Raw genomic sequence first — 21,904 nt, forward strand, 5'->3', positions numbered from 1 at the left:
TCAAATAGAGATTTAAGGCCTGCACAAGACAACAATAATGCGACAATTTGTTAAACAAATATCGTGTGCGCCATCATAAGCAGGCCTTTAATATGTATATTATAAAATTAAGAGGAGAGATTTATGTCTACATATATAAACGTTTTTTTATGTAGCTTTTCATCGTGATATTAATATTTATATTAATTATATTATATTTTATATTTATAATAATATTGCGCTTATCATATTATCCTGAAGTGGATTTTAGAATTCGGAACATGCATGTTTAAATCACTAAACCGTCATAATCATACGAAATAAAATTTTATATATTTTAAGGCCTGTTATCTCAACCACCGGTTATGTTTAATTGAAAACTGTCAATTTAACGTTAGGATAAAAAATTAACAGACATTGGGATAAAGGGGGTAGGTAATTGTTATAAATAATAAATTAAATTAAACAAAATATTCTCAAAAAATTTTTTAATTTGAATACATCTTAACTTTTATTTTTTTACAAAGAACTAATTAAAGGATTAAAATTTAAAAGGACATTTTTTAAGTTTTTTTATTCTAACATTTTAAAACTATTTTTTTATAAAAATACTGTTATTCTCTTCTTTCAATCGATACCTATATTGACCTACTAGACCGAACTAAATTCAAGCTAAATATTATTATACTTAATCTTCCTTTTAAACTTTAAAGTCCTTTTAAAGGAAGATACGATCAGGAAATAAAAACCAAAAATGTAGTTTAACTATATCATGTATGTAGTTTCCAACGTATATGGTCTTGCTCATGTGTGCAACAATTTTTACCAATCTGTTGTACGGTGTTATTTTTGGTTCTGAAAACATAATGAATTATTGTTGGACAATTATATTTTGAAAACGTACAACATTTTTATAAAGGATATATGTAACAAGCGATATTTAATAATATTCAATACTCCCGATACATTTTTAATATAAAACAAGCAATTTAGTAATAAGTAATGTGCCTTTAAGTGATTTTCTGAAGGAAATCTAGTATAAGACCTACCGCAGCTGTGTTATAAACCGATCGTGAAAAAATCTGGAAATATCATTTATGTATACAAAACTAATCTTTTATCAAAAGCTTTATTTGGTAATGAGTAATGTGCATTTAAGAGATTTTCGTAAAAGGACTTTGTATGGGAGCTATGTCCAATAATGTATGTAAAGATAAAATTTAATAATTCTGTACATATGTTATTATTTGGTAATGAATATTTTGAATCTAAGTGATTTTCTGAAGGCGACCTAGTATGAGAGCTACGACAAAATATGGACCGATCGTGAATTGTTATATGCTTATGGGCAATACCTGTACTAAATAATATATCGATATCTTAAAAAAGTAATGAGTTATGATTGAAAATTTCAAGCAAATGATGTCGATATCTTAATTAAGTAATGAGTTATACGCGTTTAAGTGATTTTCGGGATGGGACCTTGTATGGGAGCTATGACTAATTATGTACCGATCGGAAAAAATTTCTCAAATATAAGATTTATATTTGTCAAATTTTGTGAAGATATCGACATTGTGACGGAAGTTATTAACAAAAAATCTATTTTCCGAGAATTTGTACTTTTGTATGGGAGGTATATGAAATTGTGGACGAATGTGTAAAAAATGCTTATTTTTTGAGGTTGTTTTAAATTTTGATTCATAACTTTTCCCAGTGTGAACCGATCTTGCTCATTTTCAATACCAAACATCTTAGGAAAATGAAAATAAATATAATATATATAATATAAAGTAAATCTATTCAATTAGACAACAATATTACCAATATTGAATTGCAAAGTTTAAAGGAAGAAATTAAAATCACTTTAAATGAGTCATGGGCAAACACATACCACCATGTGTATTTTTGTGTGCGTTAAGCAGCAGAGAGATGACTGCACGTTATAACAAAATGGTGGTACACTGAGAAAAGTTTTGAAATTTGTTTTCTATTGCAAATACTTTTTACGGCGAGAAAAACTCATGAACTTTTGGGCATTTTAAACAAAAATGGAATAAAGGGAAAGAGTTTTTCATTTAAAAAAAGTTTTAGCATTTTTAAAAAGTAGTATTAAATAAAACTACTGAAATATCATTAAGAAAATCACGACTTTCTATTCGATTTCGAACTTTTAAGGGATATTACCGAGATATTAACTGAACTTAATTTAAAGTTCAACTAATCTATCCAAATCAATGTTTCCTTTATATTCCTTAATACGCAATAAGTCACCAATGTGTTGATCGGTTAACCTATTCCGCAATTTACTTAAAATCAGTTTCATACTTGAGAATGCCACCTCACAGTTATATGTGGTGCCAAACATGGAATATAGCTTATATATATTTCGTTTTTTAAATTGAAATATTTTGTATCATCTATCTTTTGCCAAAATTTTTCCCCAGATTCCATAGGAACTTCAAAATCATTACGCATTTTATGCAATTCTTCGTGAAGAAAAGCATCTTGCTCTTCTATTTCACATCTAAGGGGATTATCATGTATTTCTATTGTTTTTTTTTTTTAAATTTTAAGTCTTGAAATCTGTCATTGTAATTCTTTTTTATGGACTCAACTATTTTGGCGTATTTCTGAATACAATCAAACGTATAAAAATTAAATTCTATTAATATTGATGCAGTTTTCTTAAGATTTGATATACTATTACTTTTTAATTGATTTATTAAGAGATCTAATTTTGTACTAAATTGGTGAATAATTCTATTCAAATGAAATATTTTTATATTTTTACCTTGCAGGCATAAATTAAGGTCATTTAATATCTCGGTAATATCACATAAACATGCGAAATCTAATAGAAAGTCGGGATTTTCAAGACAATTAGTAAGGTGTTTTGTATCTTAATTGGATAAAGTTTTTAAAAATTCGAGTACTTCTTTTCTTAAATGGAAAAGTCTTTCCAGTCTAGCCAACGGACTTCGGTATATAAAAGTAAATCTCCATAATCCGAATTAAGGTTTTCTAGAAAATCTTTAAATTTTCTGTGTGTCAGAGAATTGTGCCCCCCTCTTATTATATTTATTATTTTTACAACAACATCCATTGTATTTTTCATACCCAACTCTTTGGAGAAAAGAGCTTGTTGGTGTATGACACAATGGAATGCTGGGCAATTTATTCCATTTTGTTTAAAATGCCCAAAAGTCCTTTATTTTTGCCTCTCATTACCTTTGCTACATCCGAACATATTGAGGCTAATTTATTTTTGTCAGCAAATGCAAAAACATTAACATCTAATGCATCATACAGAACTTGTCCTGTTACATGACCATGAAGTGAAACCACTTCAAACATTTCTTCGAAGCACTCTAAATTTGCATTAACTGTTTTAATACAAATAATTAACTGGCAAATATTATTGATATCCGTACTCTCATCTAGAGAAATCGAAAAATATTTGCAATTAATTAATCTTTCTTTTGATGACATTTTAATAAATTTGCTTATATCTTCCGTTCTTCTTGTTATATTACGACGAGATAATGGTATATCCTGGCAGAGTTTCATAGTTTCATGACATTTTTCTCCAAAACAACTCAAAATATCTGTAGTTAAATTTAAGAAAAAAAATGCCATCCTCAAATGGGCGACATTGTTTTGCTAACGATAAAGCAACTACATAAGATGCCTTTTTATGAGGCAATGATTTTTTTTGGCTATTTAAAGGAAGATTGTTGCAATTATTTGCTGTTGTTTCATTAATTATAAATTTTAAGAAAAACTCTGCTTTTAATTGCAACAACTTTACTTTTCTGTCATGTCCCCTAAGGTCATTTAAGGCAAGTTTCATAATGCCTTTTCAAAAAAATAAAGCTTTTCTACATATAATTTTACAACATACGACGCATTGTGCCTCACCGTCCATGTTTTCTATAAAAAAGAAATCATTTTCCCAATTTATATCAAACATTTTGCTAGGTGTAATAAAGGAGAAAAAATCATAAGCATAAAAAAATCCGCAACGTGATCTTGCTTTTACAAAAGCTGAACAGCAACTGTTTGATTTTATCTCTGAGATCGTAACAAAGCAACAAACAAGTGGTCATTTTAGTAAAACACAGACACACTAATACACACAAGCTTATAGTGTAGGTGTGTCAACAAAGCGTCAGCAGAATTTCTTGGCCTATGCACGCGTGCATTAGAATTTCAATTTTGCTCGTGACTGCTTTAAATGCTTTGAACAAACTTTCTGAAAATATTTCCAGAAATTTAAAAACCATCATTATTAATGAAATTCTTAATAGTTTAGGAACTGAATATAAATGTGCTACCAATAAATCGATTTTAACGAAAAAAAAAATCGGAAAATAAAATATCGGAAAGAATTGAACATAAACATACTATTTAAAGTAATGGTAATATAAAAAATGTTACGGAAAATTTCATTAAATAATTTCCGTTAACATGAAATCTGACGAAAAATCAAAAAATAAACGGGATCATACTCTAGGTCCATTTGAAGTTACTGATGATTCGTTGGTTATTTCAAACTTTATTCGAACAGACCTTTGCCAAATCCTAATGAGAAGTGCTATAGAATTGTTCTCCTATGATAATCAAAATGTTCAAATCCAAAGAGGACATGTAAAAAAAATTAAATTTAGATATTTTAAAAAAAAAAAATTGATTAAAGATAAATATAAAAAAACATAACAATGTTTGTTTTTACAAAGTTCTCTATTAACGATTGTACGACATATCGTTTTGAGATAATTCCTAACGACATTGTCTAGGTTTATAGAACATCATCAATACAACATGCAGACGATGAAGTGCACGTTGGTCAAATGTGTGGCGTTAAACGGCAAGTTGTCAAAAATGAAATTATATATTGTAACGCCCTTTTATTACCGAAAAGGACAATTTTTAAAACATTCTTAATCTTGAAGCTTTAGGGAAATATAGCGCAGAAGCATTTCATGATAATTATTATGATGAAATCCTGTTCTATTGATGAGAAATGGTCCGTACAAAATATATACACAATTGGTAGGTTCCCTATTCTCAATTTATACATGGGAGAAGAATACATTTCATGCCCTTGCAAGTTATTTTAAAGTTTTTTAATGAGGACACGAAATTCACGTTACATTAAGACGCGTAAGACAAAACTGATAGACGAGTGGAATGTGGCGAAAAAGAGTTTTAACCTTTAAGCCGCAGTGTACATTGGGACTACTTCTTCTTAAGACTGAGCATTGCTTGGCAACAAACACAAAGACCTGAATTACGACTCTCAATTAATTTAAAAACAATTTATTTTTAAAAATTGATTATATATAATTTATTTATTTTTTTTAATTTGTTTACATATATAAATATTTACTTAAATAACTAAAACAATATTTTATTTGACAAATTTTAAAAAATATATCAAGGGACTATATTCAATAGTCTCTATCTATCATTTTCATAAATATAAGATTTTGATGGCTAAATATTCAGAAAACTGTCCCGCACCACTGACATGAATATAAATTTTTATTTTTGGCAATTTTATAGCAATTTTTAAATTTCTCTATCTTATAAAAAGAAAAATTCTGAATGCAAAACTCTCTATCTTATCCAAAAATTGCTTCAAACTCTATTATTTTGGATAATTTTCTGTTGCTAAATAAATTACTAATTTATACATGCTGAACACAAATCCGCAAAAATATTTGAAATCGGCTTAAAAGTTTTCGAGATATTGCTCATTATGATACAAATTTGATTAATTTTATTCGATAATTTAAAATTATCCAATTATTAACCAGTTGAATTAAAACCTCAATTAACTATTTGTCGAATAAACCAATTAAACCAGAAACACGTGCAATTGAAATTATTATAATCATTTCAGATGAGGATATGGAGGAAGATATTGAATTGCAAATTTGTAATAATGTGGCAAACGTGATGGCCTGTCTGTCAGTCTGTCTGTTTTCTGAAGACCTCAGACATCTTCGGAACCAAATCTTTAATAATTCGTTGATGAACTAAGTATTTTCAGGAAATAATAAAATCATATTTTTTTAAATTTATAAAAAGTTTATTATAAAAACAAATAAGAGTTTTATATTCGGCTGTGCCGAATCTTATATACCCTTCACCATGATGTGTTAAAAAACAGTCAGTACGAATTTTATTACAAAAAATCAAAAAATACCAATTGCAAAACGGTAAGGTACCAAAAAATCCCCTTTTATGGGTTCTCTCTTAATCCACATACTTAATTTCAGGTTTCTAGGTTAAATATTATAGAAATTTCAAAAATACCTTATGAATAACGAAAAAGTACCAAAAAGCCCGTTTTTATGGGTTCTCACTTAATCCAGGCTCTAAATAATTAATTTCATTAATTTCTAGTTTCAGTATTATAGACATTTCAAAAAGTACCTTTTGTAGAACGAAAAAGTACTTAAAAGCCCCCTTTTATGTTGTCTCACCTAATTCGGACTCTACAAACTTAATTTCATGTTTCTAGGTTCATATTATAGAACATACAAAAAATACCTTTTGTAGACCGAAAAAGTCCGTTTTTCTATGTTCTTACCTAGTTAAGGCACTACATGCTAAATTTCATGTTTCTTGGTTTAATATTTTAGAAAATTGAAAAAGTACCTTTTGTAGAACTAAAATGTACCAAAAAATTCCCTTTTAAGTGTTCTGATCCATAAATACTTAATTTCATGTTTCTATGTTCTATATTATAGAAAATTCAAAAAGTACCTTTTGTAGAACGAAAAAGTACCAAAAAATCCCCTTTAATGTGTTCTCGTCTAATACGGATTCTACATACTGAATTTCATTTTTATAAGTTCATTATAATAGAAAACCCAAAAAGTACCTTTAAAAAAACGAAAAAGCACCAAAAAGTTACCTTTATGGGTTTTCATCTAATTCCGAATCAACGTACTAAATTCCATGTCCCTAGGTTTAATATTATAGAATATTTTAAAAGTTTCTTTTGAAATTCTCACCTAATTCAGACTCTACATACTTAATTTCATATTTCTAAGTTCAATATTAGATAAAATTCCAAAAGTACCTTTTATGGTTTCTAACTTAAGCCAGGCTCCACATACTTATTTTCATGTTTCCAGTCAATAACAACACACTAGTGCTTCGCTCGCTCTGCTGCTCACGCTCCGCCTTGTTTTATAAACAAGAGTACAATATCAAAATTTACCGTATGATTGTGTATTTTGTTTTTTTCAAATTTCTGTTTGAGCAAACTCAACTTTTGATGAAATTTTCAGAGGTTGTCTCGGATATTTGCTCATATCTCCGTTATTTATGGACCGATTTAGCTGATTTTAAATAGCGATCTTCCCGAAAGCATGTCTAATACCCCATTTACACATGACCGAAATCTACTAGATTTCATTTAAAATCTCTTTATAAATCTATACCGTTTATACTTACTATTTTTGACATTTAGGAAGATTTCAGTTTTGCTAAGATTTCTTGAAATTTTGTTTAATTGAAAAATTAGAAAAGGAAATACGATATTTATTAAAATTTTATTTTTAATAAAAAAATTTATATTTAAATATAACATTACCTTTTATTTTAAAGAAACTTTTCATATTTTTCAATTTATAAAAATTTTGTTGACATTTTAATTTTTTTGTTTCTTTTATTTTTCTCTTTTTTCTTGTGCAGCGTCGTATTTTTTAGTATTATTTATGAAAAAACAGAGTTGAATTACTATAAACAACTAGATTTTGAGTAGATTTTAACGAAATCTAGTTACGAAGTAGATTTTGTTTTGTATGGGAAATCTAATTAAAATCAAATAGATTTGGCTCGAAATCTCTTAAGTACTAGATTTTGTGTATGTGTAAATGGACTATAACAGAATTATTGAAGATTCGGATCTCGCCGATATCTGGGGTCCTCTAAAAACTGATTTCAACAAACATACAGATAGACAGACGGACGGTATCAATAAGGATCCAGAATATATATACTTTTTGGGGTCGAACAATTATATTATAAAATTACAAACGGAATGACAAACTTATATATACCCTTCTTACGAAGGTGAAAGGTATAATAAATTAATTAATTTATAAATTATTTTTTAGAAAATAGTAGAAACATTTATTTTTTTTAAATCATATTTATTTTATTAAACAAAAAATAAAAAAACTTAAATACATAATTTAAAAAACACATATTGCAACTAATTTTATAATAAATTTTTTGAAGTTTGTTTAATTTGCATCTGTAAAAAATATTTATTTTTAAAAATACATACGTATTAAATCATCCAATATATGTAAAAATATCTAGTTCCAGTTCAGTTCTCGTCTATTTCTAGTTCAGTTTTAGTTCACTTTCAATTTTTGTTCAGTTTTAGTTCAATACTAGTCCATTTCCAGTTCAGTTCTAGTTTAGTTCAGTTATCCGATATATGTATGATAATATAATAACTTTTGTTTTTTATTTCTATCTTAGAAAATATGAACTGTGATAAATTGTTAAAAAAATGTAAACAAGACAATACTTACCTAGAGATTTCTTTTCCAAAAATTTTATCTTAGCCTCTATTAAGTCATATTTCATTTCTATATATTTTTATTCGCTTTTTTTAACCGCCATTTGAAGCTTATGTAATTTTTTATATTCCATGTCGAAATTCGTTAATTTTTTAATATTATCGTCTGTGGAATATTTTCCTTTTGAAGGGATTTTCTAAATAAAATAGAACATAGTTCATAAAACAATATACATATTACATAACACATAAAAAAAACTAAAAAATTCTTTTGAAAAAGATTTAGGTTCATCTTCTGTATCTTTAACTTCCAAATCCTTAAGACCTGGTTCACCCTAGGAAACTAATTTTAGGAACTTTTGATTTTTGTGTGTGAAAGGAAGAGAATGAAATATCAACCATATTTTTCTCTCTCACGCAAAATCAAAAGTTTCTCAACAAAAGTTTCCTAGTGTGAACCAGGTCTAACTTGCTCTCCATCAAAAACTATAATTTCTTCGATTGGTATTTGGGTTTCTTCCACCATAGTTTAAATTTTTTAATAATCACATATTTAAAAAAAATATTTCATTTAAGCAGTATATAATCTACTCTTAAGTCTAATCTATAGTTTAAAGTCGAAACTATAGATTAGATTAGTCTATAGTCTAGTTTATAGTCCAGTCTATACTATTCTATAGTCTAACCTCTAGTCTAAAGTCTAGTCTAAAGTCTAGTCTAGACTAGAGTATGGACTAGAGGGTAGACTGCTCTATAGACTAGGGTATATAGTCTAGACTAGTCTAGACTAGTATGTAGTTTGGTCTGGACGATAGACTAGACTATAGAATGTCCATAATTGACACACCTTTCCTGCACTTCAAGTCAGGCTTTCATTTTATTGGAGTTAGTGTTTTTGAATTTTTGTTCTCCGTATTTTCCGTATTATTGTTCTCGATGATTTTCAGCCTCTACTTTATTAACTCCTTCAGCAGCATCTAAACATAAAGATAATAATGAAAAGTACATAAATTGGTATAATCTTCACTTACCTTATTCTTTTCGTTCCAATTTTCAGATCTTTTACTTTTATTTTCAGGCTTTGTCTCCATATTACTTTTTCTTTTTGCCAAAAATATAAATTTTGCTTATTAAATAGTTTAGTGATGTGTAAAATATCAATACAAATTTAAAGTAAACGTTACTCGATTACTTTCTTTAATGAAAATATAATATTGTAATTACATTAGTTGTTTTATTTGATGTATACGTTGTTTTTATTAAATAAAAAAATACAACCACATTTTTATGTTTTTAAAAACAATTATTTTGTATAAAAGAATAAAAAAATAATATTAGATACGAATACCAAATGAACTTATAATCGTTCATATACAATATTATAAAAATATTGACAGAATAGAATAATGGTATTGCCAGCATTAAATATAAAAAAAAAACATTAAAATGTATTTTAGATAAAATACTGTTTTTGCATATATTTTTTAATATTGGATTATAAAGCTAAAAGTCGTTGTTAACTAATGTACACTTTAAGGTCATAATAAGGTTTTTTTTTGCATAAGACTAAAGATTTTTCGAGGGACATTTAAAAGAAAAATGAGAAATGTCAATGAGGAAAAAGTTACAATGTAAAAGAGGACTAACTTAAACCTAACTTTGTTGTTTTGCAACAAACAATTTTTCGAGATACTTTATTAGAAATGCTTTAGTAGCAGCAATAAATTTTACCTCAATAGAAGATTGCCAGCGATAGTTTATACATATTTTTATTATTTTGTTGTTTTCATATACATAAGTCTACAGCTTTTCAATTAAGACCTGGTTCACACTAGGAAGCTTTTGTTGAGAAACTTTTAATTATGTGTGTGGGAGAAAGAGATGGTTGATATTTCTTTCTCTTTCTCTCACACACAAAAATCAAAAGTTTCCGAAAAAAGTTTCCTAGTGCGAACCAGGTCTAACTTACGAAATATTGCGTCAATTTGCAAAAGTTGATAGCGATAGCGGTAGCAAGGAGTATGTCCTATATGGCAATGGAAAATTTGATTATTTAGAATCAATAAATTCATAATGAAATAAAACTTACGTTGATAACATTTACGACTGGTAGAACCTTAAATCCATATCGTAACGAAAATGTATCTATGTTTCTATGCTGACCCTTAAGGAGAGCATGCTCCTGTTGAATTTCTATTATTTATGCAAAAAAAGATCACCCCTATTATGTAAGTCGTTGTCGACAATTTGTCGACGTAGACAGCAAATTTTATTTTCCGAATTAATATTGCATTTTATGACTCCATAGACGTGGTTCACACTAGGAAACTTTTTTTGAAAACTTTTGATTTTTGTGTGTTAGAGAAAGGGAAAGAAATATCAACCATCTCTTTCTCTCACACACAAAATCAAAAGTTTCTTAACAAAACTTTCCCAGTGTGAACCAGGTTATAGAAACATCGGATTGGAACTCTTTAAATAATTATCAATGGTTAACGAATTTTGTATTAGACTCTTGCCTTTTTGCAATCATAAAAAAAGTAGGATTACTGACTGTTATACTATGTCAGTTCATGTAGACAATATACTGTTTGACAAAGTTCTAATGTTAACAAAAAATCAGCCAGATATGTTATTTGTTCCCATCTTATGTTCTAGTCATTTTGCATAATGTGTTCTTAAGTTTTCAACACATGAAATTATGTATTTAAATTCCTTTATAAGCTAAAGTGTTGGAAAATGCATATATTATAGTTTTCTAACTACTTTCGAAAAATAAGCAACCTTGTGGAAAATCAAAAAATTTCTAACAGGGACTTACAAAAAGATGCCGTTAGTTGTGGAATTTTTGTTTTAATGTGCTCGGAAAAAATTCTCAAAAATGAGCGTTTAATTAATGAAAAAAATATACTGTTAATAATAAAAAACATCGGAACAAGGACTCAATAATTTGTAAAATCATACGTCAAAATACACTGAAAATTTATGTAAGTGTGATAAATACAAAACTGTGTACTTATGTATGACCTGGTCCACACTAGGAAACTTTTATTGGGAAACTTTTTTTAGGAAACTTTTTATTTTGCATGAGAGAGAAAGAGAAGGAATATCATTCATCTCTCTCCCCGTACTCGGAAACTTGTTTTGTTTTGTTATTCTTTTCATTCGTACAACAACAAATCAATGCATTACACACATAGTTTCTGAAACAAAAGTTTCTATGTGTGGACATTAAGGAAACTTCAAAAGAGAATTAAGAAAAAGTTTCTCAACAAAGTTTCCTAGTGTGGACCAGGTCTATTAAGATTTTTATTAATTTATGCTATGTAGGACTATTGGGGATGCCAGCCTGATAAAACAATTGGCAACGTACATCGTCACTTGAAACGCAAACGGCCCTAAGACCTGGTCCACACTAGGAAACTTTTGTTGAGAAACTTTTGTTAATCACTCGCGGTACGAAGTTTCTCGTACTCGGAAACTTGTTTTGTGTTGTTATCCTTCTCGTTCGTACAACAACAAATCAATGCAATTAACACGTAGTTTCTGAAACAAAGGATTCTTTCAGTGGACGTTAAGGAAACTCCAAAAAAGAATTAAGAAAAAGATTCTCAGCAAAAGTTTCCTAGTGTGGAAAGGGTCTAGCCAAAAATTCAAAGTCGATTTTATTGTTGATTATAATGCACTGCATAAAAACAAATATTAACACAAAAAATACGACTCCTCTGACCAAAATTATTGGTCGGACATAAAAACAAAACATTTAGCCCCTTATTTTGTAAAACACTTCACCTTGCGATGAAAATATTTTCATACAAATTTTTGAAAATACAAAAACAATTTATATGAAAAATGAAGTGAAGTGAGGGGAAGAGATTAACAAAATAACTCCCTTAAATATTAAATGTTTTGTTGTTGTGATATTGTCAACTATCACAACAACTTATAGGTTTCGCTATTAAACGATTTGTTTATTTACCACGAATAAATAGCGTTGATAGAAACAAATTCTTAAGTAAATTGTTTTTTGCTTCTGCTGTAAAATTAAAAAAATGTTAGATAGGGCCGTTTGCGTTTTAGGTGACAATATATACATACGTCAAAATACATGTTCCTGCTAAATTTTACACTCCAATTAAAATCAACATCCCTATCAAAGATGTTCTAAAAGATTATGTTCTAAAAATAAACTAAAATTCATGAAAATTTTAAAATTCTTTTCAATTTCCATCTTCGAAACTATAAAATGTTGTAAGTTGTCATTAAATAAAACAAAAATAATACTTTTAGCGAATCCTTGTGATATAGAGATTACTTTAACAGCTTTAGAATTTAAAAAAATCCTATTTTCGAAAATCTTTACGAAAACAAAGAAGACTTATGTCTTTCAAGTTTCGGCCTATTTGACCAACAAGAACCGATTGGAATTTAGTTAAAAATGCTGAACCTTGCTATTTTTATACCCTTCACCTTCGAGAGAAGGGTCTATATAAGTTTGTCATTCCGTTTGTAATTTCTATAATATAATTTTTCGACCCCATAAAGTATATATATTCTGGATTCTTATAGGTAGCGTAGTTGAATAAGCTATGTCCGTCTGTCTGTCCATCTGTGTGTTTGTTGAAATCAGTTTTATCGGCGAGACCCGAAACTTCAATAATTCTATCAGACATGCTTTCGAGAAAATCGCTGTTTAAAATCAGCAAAATCCGTCCATAAATACCGGAGATATGAGATTTTAAATGGAAATTTTCATTTAAAATATTCTCAATTTTAAACGAAAAATTTCAAATTAACTGAAATTTTCTATGTATAAATTGAAAGTTCTTAATTTTTTTTTACTTTTCCCAATTTTAAATTAAAAGTCAAAACTTTGTTCAGAGTTTTCTCAATTTCAAATTGAAATCACAATTTCAATTGCACCTTTTCTCAATTTCATGTGAATTTTTCTCGATTTAATGCGTAATATTCCCAATTTCACTTACTTTAGTGGTGTTTACAATCCAGTCCTTTCTATATACTAGACTTTTGTCCATTTTATATACAATACTTTAGGCCAGACTTTGTACTAGTTTATAATATAGACTATAATCCAGACTAGAATATAGTCCCGACTATAGACTACAATATAGATCAGATTATAGACTACAATATAGTCTAGACTACTTAGAAGAATTAAGAATTGGCCGGCTTTATTTTTGTAGGTATGATTGATTATTGAAGGGGGAATTAAATGCGCGGTGTGAGCCTACACTAACAAAATTTAACCTCACCTGAAGACCAGACTGCAGTGAAAATCTTGGCTGCGATTTTTTGTGCCGCTTTTACTCTTATAGTATACCTTCGATTTTGGGCAAAAGCATATCATTTTAAAGGTATTTCTTCGATGATGTGCACAATTTATATATTAATGAGATCGGTTCAGATTTTTGGGAGTTATAAGCATTTAAATTTGTTACTAACACATAGGAACAAAAGTCACACTAGGAAACTTTTTTGGGAAACTTTTGATTTTTGTGTGTGAAAGAGAAAGAAATATCAACCATCTCTTTCTCTCACACACAAAATCAAAAATTTCTCAACAAAAGTTTCCTAGTGTGAACCAGGTCAAACAAAACATAAAAAGTAAACAACATCCAGTGATGCCACACATAATCTTAAAAATATTAAAATTTTTATCTGTACTCATTTTACATATGCATAGACCTGGTTCACACTAGGAAACTTTTGATTTTTGTGTGTGAGAGAAAGAAATATCGACCATTTCTTTCTCCCACACACGAAATCAAAAGCTTCTCAACAAAAGTTTTTCAGTGTGAACCAGTTCATATAATCTGTATTTAATTTAATTTCGATTAGGGAGGCGGAGCTCCCTTTATGTACTCTAGTAATTATAATTTCATATATCGTCACCTGAAATGCAAAAGGGCGTAACAACACTTTTGTTAAATTTACAGATTTATATCTGAATATTAATAAACAATAATAAATATGACTGTACGCAAGACATTGTCTTTTATGTTGCTTTTTAGGACATTCTGACTTGCGGTAATCCCTAAATTGTTGTTACGCCCTTTTGAATTTTATGTCACTAAAATCGGAGTTTTTGAAAATATAGTTCTAAAAATTTTGCAATTTTAAATTTTTTGGTTGTTACGCATTTTTGCATTTTAGGTGATGATATACTAACTCTCCACGGCTTTCTGTTTTTTTCAATATGCAATATTGCTGAAATATTGATGAAAAATGTTCTAAAAGTAGACATTTCAGTTTTGTTTAAAATTAAAGAAAGTTTGACTTTTTTAAATATACAACTTTTCAAAAAGTTATGTCAAGTTTTTTTAGAACAGAATTGAGTATTGAGCTTTTTGTACGTTTGGCGTCATTTTAATTTAAACCGGGATGGCGGTAAGTACGATTACTGTTGTGTTCAGTTTCTCTGACGGATTTTTTTTTAATTTTTATGAAAATTCATACAAATTTTGAAAACTAACGAGATACAAAATATATCTACCTTTTAGTATATTTATTCCCGTATTCAGAAAGAAGAAATTTTTCCTTCTGAATACAAGCCTTAATTTATTATACATGTAGGTACTAATAGTTTCTTTATTTTCAGAACGACATGAAATGCCCTCATTGCCATTAAAGTAATCAAAAATCGACTGTTAAGCAAGGACCACAACTGGGTTATTCGCCCAACCGGGTTAGCTGGTTAATAAGAATAATTCTTATTGTAATGACTTGGGATATACAATATTTTTTTTACCGTCTAGTATAAATAAAAACCCCTCTTAACGATTTTAAAAATTCTAACCACAACAGTTTACCAGATTAACCATATGGTACATATGAGAGATTCCAAGCAAATTCTATCTAAATATGAAAATTTTGAATTATCTAACAGTTTTCAAGATATGCGAAATTTTGTATTTAATTCATATATGTGGTGCCAAGCCCCCCACTGAAATCCCTCTCGTTATTTTCTAAATGTTCACATGAATGTCAAAGTTATTCATATAAAATTTGAGGATTCTAGCTCTAATAGTTTCCTAGATAACTATTTTTTCTATTTAATTCATGTGGGGGCTTCAAACTCCCCAGATTATCCTCAAAATGTTCAGATGAATATTAAAGTAATATAAGCAAAATTTTATGAATCTAGTTCTATATTTTCCTAGATAAACAAAATATAGAACTAGATTCAGCAAAATTTGATGAATCTAGTTCTATATTTTCCTAGATAAACAATATTTTGTATATTATTCATAGTCCCCATTAAAAGCTCGCTCGTTATACTCTAAATGTTCAGATGAATGTAAAAATTCTTCAAGTGAAATTTAATGATTCTATCTGTAACAAACGCTGCAAACCCCCTCAGATGAAAGTTTGCTCTGAATATTAAAGTTCTTGGTGCAAAATTTTAAGAATTTAGTTGTATAAGATTCTAACTGTAATAGTTTCCAAGATAAACGAATTTTTGTATTTAATTTATATGGGAGGTGCCACGCCTCCTAACGCTAGTCCGCCCACTTTTTATCCCATATAATCATATTGACACTAAAGTGCCTCCAACGAAATTTGAGGACTCTTAACTGTTATATTATCTGAAATATACGAATTTTATATTTTCGTAATGTGGGCGTGGCTTCTCGCCCACTTGAAAATTCAAAATAAAAAGTAGCCTATCACATATTTCAGACATACAGGAATACGCTGTGATTTCAAGCAAATCGGATCAGCCGTTTAGTAGTAACATACATTAATTTTTATATATATAAATTTTTTGATTTTGTTAATAAAATAATTAGAAATGGAATGATTTTTTGGTTTATTATTTATATTTATATATACGACTATATTAAGAAAATATTAAATCAGTATATCTGAGATAATATAACAGTAACAGTCTTCAAATTTTGTCGGAGCTACTTTAGTGTCAGTATGATTATATAGCATAAAAAGTAGTCGGACTGGCAGCAGAAAGAAAAAATTAGTTCATCTTTGAAACTATTACTATTACTACCCATTCGTTTGACTGGGAAACTAATAGAACTACATTTTGTTAATTAAATGTTGTGTTAAATGTGTTTAACAAATATACTTTAATAATTTATATAAATTTGGTGAAATAACGACCAATTGATTATTAAAATATGAGTTTAGCTGAGAAATATTGTTATTGTTATATTTATAGTTATTTATTTGATTATTTATATTTTTTTAGTAACTAAAATTTTATGGGCAAATATTGAAAATATTTCTTATTTTTGGAATAAATGTAATGTGATAAAAAATGTATAAAAAAATCTAAGCGTTGTGTGTCTATACTGTTACACATAAAATTTTTACATTATTATAAATAAACTTTTTGTTATAAAAAACAATTATCTATTTTTTGAAATTATTTTTTTATAAATGAAAAATTGTTTTATTAAAAAATTGGATATTTTTCATTGCATATTTCAAGTTAAATTTGGTACTGAATCTTTAAATAAATTCGAATATAATTCGAATATAATTTTTTACACTTTTTACCTGCGGCAAAAAGTGTAATGTCTCACCAAAAACTAAATAAAAATGAATTTATGTTTTATCTTCAATATATGCTTCATCTGCTTCAACTTCAATTAAAAATCAAAAGTGTTCTGATTTTCATCAAACCAGTGCGTGTGAGTCTAAAAGATCCTCTGTGTGTAAATTTGTCTTTGGTATCACCCTATAGACCTGGTTCACACTAGGAAACTTTTTTGGGAAACTTTTGATTTTTGTGTGTGAGAGAAAGAGAAAGAAATATCAACCATCTCTTTCTCTCACACACAAAATCAAAAGTTTCCCAGTGTGAACCAGATCTTACATGCGACGCTTCTTAAGACCTGGTTCACACTAAAAAACTTTTCAAAGAAGTAATAAGTCAAAATCAACTGACATGTTCGTGCGCCGACACTTATTAAAGTAGTTCTACATTCTACTCGTCAAGGCACTTTATGCTTTGTGCTTGTAACTTTAGGCATATAAATGCATTGATTCTACTTTTTTGACAGACGAATATAATGCGAGAAAGCATGGAGCGCGTGGTGTGGACCTCCAGCTTAATTTTCCAAACTCTGTATCAAACTGCCCAAATTACTTACATATTTTCAAGAGTCTCAAAACTGTATAAGAAGAAAACTAACTAAATTCCTTAAAAATAACATACTAGACAAATGTTATATAAGAGGTTTAATCAAATAGTGAATTAAATTAAAAGTGAAGTGAATTAAATGAAAAGAATTTCAAATAACAACATACGAAATTATTTTTGAAATATATTTTCCAATTTATTTAAATAATAAATTTAAATTTTTTCTCCAAAATTTCCAGTTGGATATTGTATATGTACAGAATTTTCATAAATCTTTAATTTTAAATTAAAATTGTGTTTCCGAAAATGTCTTATTTAGAGTTCATCTCTGGTACTGTTCAGAATACAAAGATTTTCAGCTATTTACATGTACACAACACGATCGTAGGCGTACTTACCAGCAAGAGCGTAAATAATAAAAATATTTTATTTAGGTCCTTGGCATTTTGAAATTTTTGAAATGAAATTACAAAATTCTGAAATGTATTAATTGTTTCAAAAATGTCTCAAAATAACAAGAAATCTACTTTTTAATAAATAAAACTAATATGCGTCCAGGAAACTGTGTTTCTGAACATGGAAAAATAATACATTCAGTGAAAAAAAAATTTTAATTTTTTTTCTTGAATTGGAGCGCACAACAGGCCCGATAGTGGCCTTGGTGTATTTCTTCGGATTTGATGTAGTATACATCCTCCTATCAACCTAACCTAATATGCCCTACACACTAACTAAAAACTAGCAGTTTTTGGCTTTATTGATTTTTTGTTTGAAAAATCACTTAAATTTACTTAGCTTCACCATACAAATTCAAAATTTTGTCGAAAACCGTTTAAAAACTAATGTGTAAAAGATAACGCCAAAAAGTGAAAAACTATTTTTAGAATTTTTCATAGTTCATAGTTTATCATCTTGTAATTTTTAAATTTCAATTATTTCATATAAATAAATTAATAAAGAGTTTTAAAAGTGCCTGAAAATAAAACAAAAATCATTATTAACAATGTTTTTCTGTTTCGTTTAATTTTTTCACATGCTGGACGTTTTGCAATTGTTAGATGGTATCCGCCTATGAACCAAATACGAAGAATCGTATATCTGGAAAACGTTTAGGGCTAGAACCCTTAAAAACGAACGAACAAAAATATATAGAAAGGAGCACAAATTATATTTACAAAACAACATAAAAAAGCAACTCATACTTATATCTAAAAAAACAATTCAAACATATGCATACATATAAAAAAACAAGCATGGGTATTTAACTCTGGTGGGGTTTTGTTGTTGCTGTCGGTGGGTTTGCTGGGGCTGTTACAGGGTCTGGTAGTGGGGCTGCTGAGTAGCCGCGTTGATGGGCTGAGTAGACCTGTTGCTGAGCCGTATAATTTGGTTGCTGGGTCGGAGCAGTCGGATAGCCTTTTAAAATTTACTTTAAAACTTCTATTGCAATATGAGTAATTGTTGATGCACTGAAATAAATAAAAATGAAATAAATAAAAATGAAATAAATAAAAATGAAATAAATAAAAAATAAATTCCCAAGACTTGGTTCACACTGGGAAACTTGATTTTTGTGTGGGAGAGAAAGAAATATCAACCATCTCTTTCTCTTACACACAAAATCAATAGTTTCTCAACAAAAGTTACCTAGTGTGAACCAGGTCTAAGAAATCTTCTATCACATTCTAAAAATAACTAGGCATTACTTTTAACTAAGTTATATTTTTGTAAAAGTATATTATTTTCCGGAACACAAGAAACACATATGAAGATTCTAGCCAAACAGTGGCAGATTGTTTTACGTTATGGCTTTATTCAGAAATATATCAAATGTTAGGAAATTAAACAATATTGTTTTATATATACACTATGTAGATGAAGAGATTAACTAAAAAAGTCTCTTCCAGAACGCTTTATATAACAAAACCCGTATGAGGTATTTATGCGGCGGGCTGCTGCTACTTTATGGCCAAATATTGAAAATTACTCCGCCGGAATAGAACTATCCATTCGCAACAAAGATCCATTCATTCGTAATATAATTTTATTGTTTATTTTTCACAAAAAATTAAGTATTACTTGACTTTACAAACTCACTTTAATTTTGCAAATTTGTCAGCCGGAACAAAATTTTTTATTTGAAACAAACATTATTCAATTTAGAATATATTTTTATTATAAATTTTTATATCTTTATATTTATTTTTTAATAAATTACAAACATTTTACAAAAATGAATTCGTCGTTCTTATGGTTTTTGACATTTATGCAAGGTATATTAATTATAAGGTAGTGTTAAGAGAACAGCTGATTGTTGTGGTTCAAATGCACGATTTTCGCTGCGATATAGGCTTAACCAAGTTATATTAATTATAAGGTAGAGTTTGTTAACAGCTGATCGCTTTTTGCTACTATGTTCATTTTTCACCGTTTTGTATAATAAATGTCAAAATTTGGGTACATTTTGTTTTTCAAACTGGTTTTATTTTGTATATGTGAAATTTGTGATAAAAGTGAAATTGTGTGATTAGGAATATTTTTGTTCTTTTAATAATTAAAAGTTTAAACATCAACATACAGTGTCTCTCATAAGTATTCGAATTTAGATATAATATCAAAAGAAACCAAATTTAATAACATATTTTGTATGAAAAATTAATAAATAAATTTGTTAAATTCACTAGACAGTCCTTAGCTTTGATATTACGCTTTTTAAAACTTTAAAAATTCACATTTACTTAAATTAATTTAGCTTTATTTAAAAAAAGTCCATAAAATTACCTCACAAAAGTATACGAATTTTTTCTGTATTTCATATTTGACTATATTATACGAAACACAAAACTTAGAATCGAATGGTTTTTTTGCTAAAAATTGTTTTAAGGGGTAACTATCAACCGAATCGATATAATTTTGGATCATTTGGTCCACAATTTTGGGGTATTTGTACCATCTTTTTATGTAATATCATAAAAATGGCGGTTTTTTTGGCAATATTTGTATTTTTTCTCCTTTTTCCCCGAGATAAAACCAAAATTTGTAATATTGATTTAATATACCCCTATTTTTTATTACAATAATCTGTATTTAAACGTTCCAAGATATATTATTGGAATCATTCTTCTATAATACTGGGGTCAAACATTTTCGGGGAAACTTGTCTTCTATATATTGTTTTAGATATCAGCTGTTATACATTTTAAGTTTTCAATAAATTGTGGAAGTTTATAACTCCAAAGCATGCCTCGAAGAAACGCCATTCAATATAATGGAATCATTATTTTTATAACCAATGGCCTCTAGGCTGAATGTCACCATATCATTATGGTCTAACTCAAAAATATTTTTATCTGTTTAAATATTATCTTCTATGATCAAAATAAGCCCAACGTTTTTTACATACAGTGTTGTTGTAATGGGCAACATAATCGTGAATGTTATGAGTAGTAAAAACTAAAATCTACTGTATAGGATGACGTTTTGTTAAGGCATATTTTGGAGTTGTACACCGCTACGATGGTACAAATACTCCAAAATTGTGGACCAAATGGTCCAAAAATATATCCATTCGGTTGATAGTTACCCCTTAAAACAATTTTTTAGCAAAAAAAAAAAAACATTCGATTCTAATTTTTATGTTTCGTATAATATAGTCAAATATGAAATGCAGAAAAAATTCGAACACTTTTGTGAGGTAATTTTATGGACTTTTTTTAAATAAAGCTAAATTAATTTAAGTAAATGCGAATTTTTAAAGTTTCAAAAATCGTGATATCAAAGCTAAGGACTGTCTAGAGAATTTAACAAATTAATTTATTAATTTTGCATACAAAACATGTTATTAAATTTAGTTTCTTTTTATATTATACCTAAATTCGAATACTTATAAAAGACACTGTTAATTATAAACAGATTCAAATTTATAAACATTCTTTGTTTAATAGAAATTCGCTTTGGTTTATTTGTCAATTCGCCTTCAAGTGCAGGCACAATGACAAACTACATATAAAAAATATAACCAATTCGCTTGGTATTCAGGTTCATCGGCGATGACACTACCTAATAAAATTAATATACCTTGGGCTTAACGTCAAACTTTGTTTACGTTTGGTAAATGTATGCTTAATGTCAAAGTTTGTTTATATTTTTAATATGACATTTGCAAGCGTGCTATAAATGTGAAACATTTAAAAGATTTCTTAAAATCAAATTCAGTAATAAATTTTTTAAAAATAAAGTCATTTAAAATA

The 21,904-nt window shown here is 28.2% G+C and overlaps 3 long non-coding RNA genes across 3 annotated transcripts in view; 1 reads left to right on the forward strand and 2 right to left on the reverse strand.

Moving 5' to 3' along the window:
* The window catches only part of LOC124418570, a 49,552-nt gene extending 30,706 nt beyond the window's left edge, over positions 1 to 18,846 (forward strand). Inside the window, exon 4 of the long non-coding RNA XR_006940075.1 lies at positions 18,713 to 18,846. This is a non-coding gene — a long non-coding RNA (uncharacterized LOC124418570). The remainder of the gene's footprint in view (positions 1 to 18,712) is intronic.
* On the reverse strand, positions 8,365 to 9,621 carry LOC124418571. The gene is made up of 4 exons (XR_006940076.1): positions 9,562 to 9,621; positions 9,378 to 9,507; positions 8,544 to 8,727; positions 8,365 to 8,481 (listed from the first exon to the last, which is right to left on the reverse strand). It is a non-coding gene; the product is annotated as an uncharacterized LOC124418571 (long non-coding RNA).
* On the reverse strand, positions 18,802 to 19,810 carry LOC124418569. Its single transcript, XR_006940074.1, has 2 exons — positions 19,752 to 19,810; positions 18,802 to 19,123 (listed from the first exon to the last, which is right to left on the reverse strand). It is a non-coding gene; the product is annotated as an uncharacterized LOC124418569 (long non-coding RNA).
* Between the last annotated feature and the right edge of the window lie 2,094 nt (positions 19,811 to 21,904).

The sequence above is a fragment of the Lucilia cuprina genome, chromosome 2, assembly GCF_022045245.1.
Source record: "Lucilia cuprina isolate Lc7/37 chromosome 2, ASM2204524v1, whole genome shotgun sequence".
In the NCBI taxonomy this organism is placed as follows: Eukaryota; Metazoa; Arthropoda; class Insecta; order Diptera; family Calliphoridae; genus Lucilia; species Lucilia cuprina.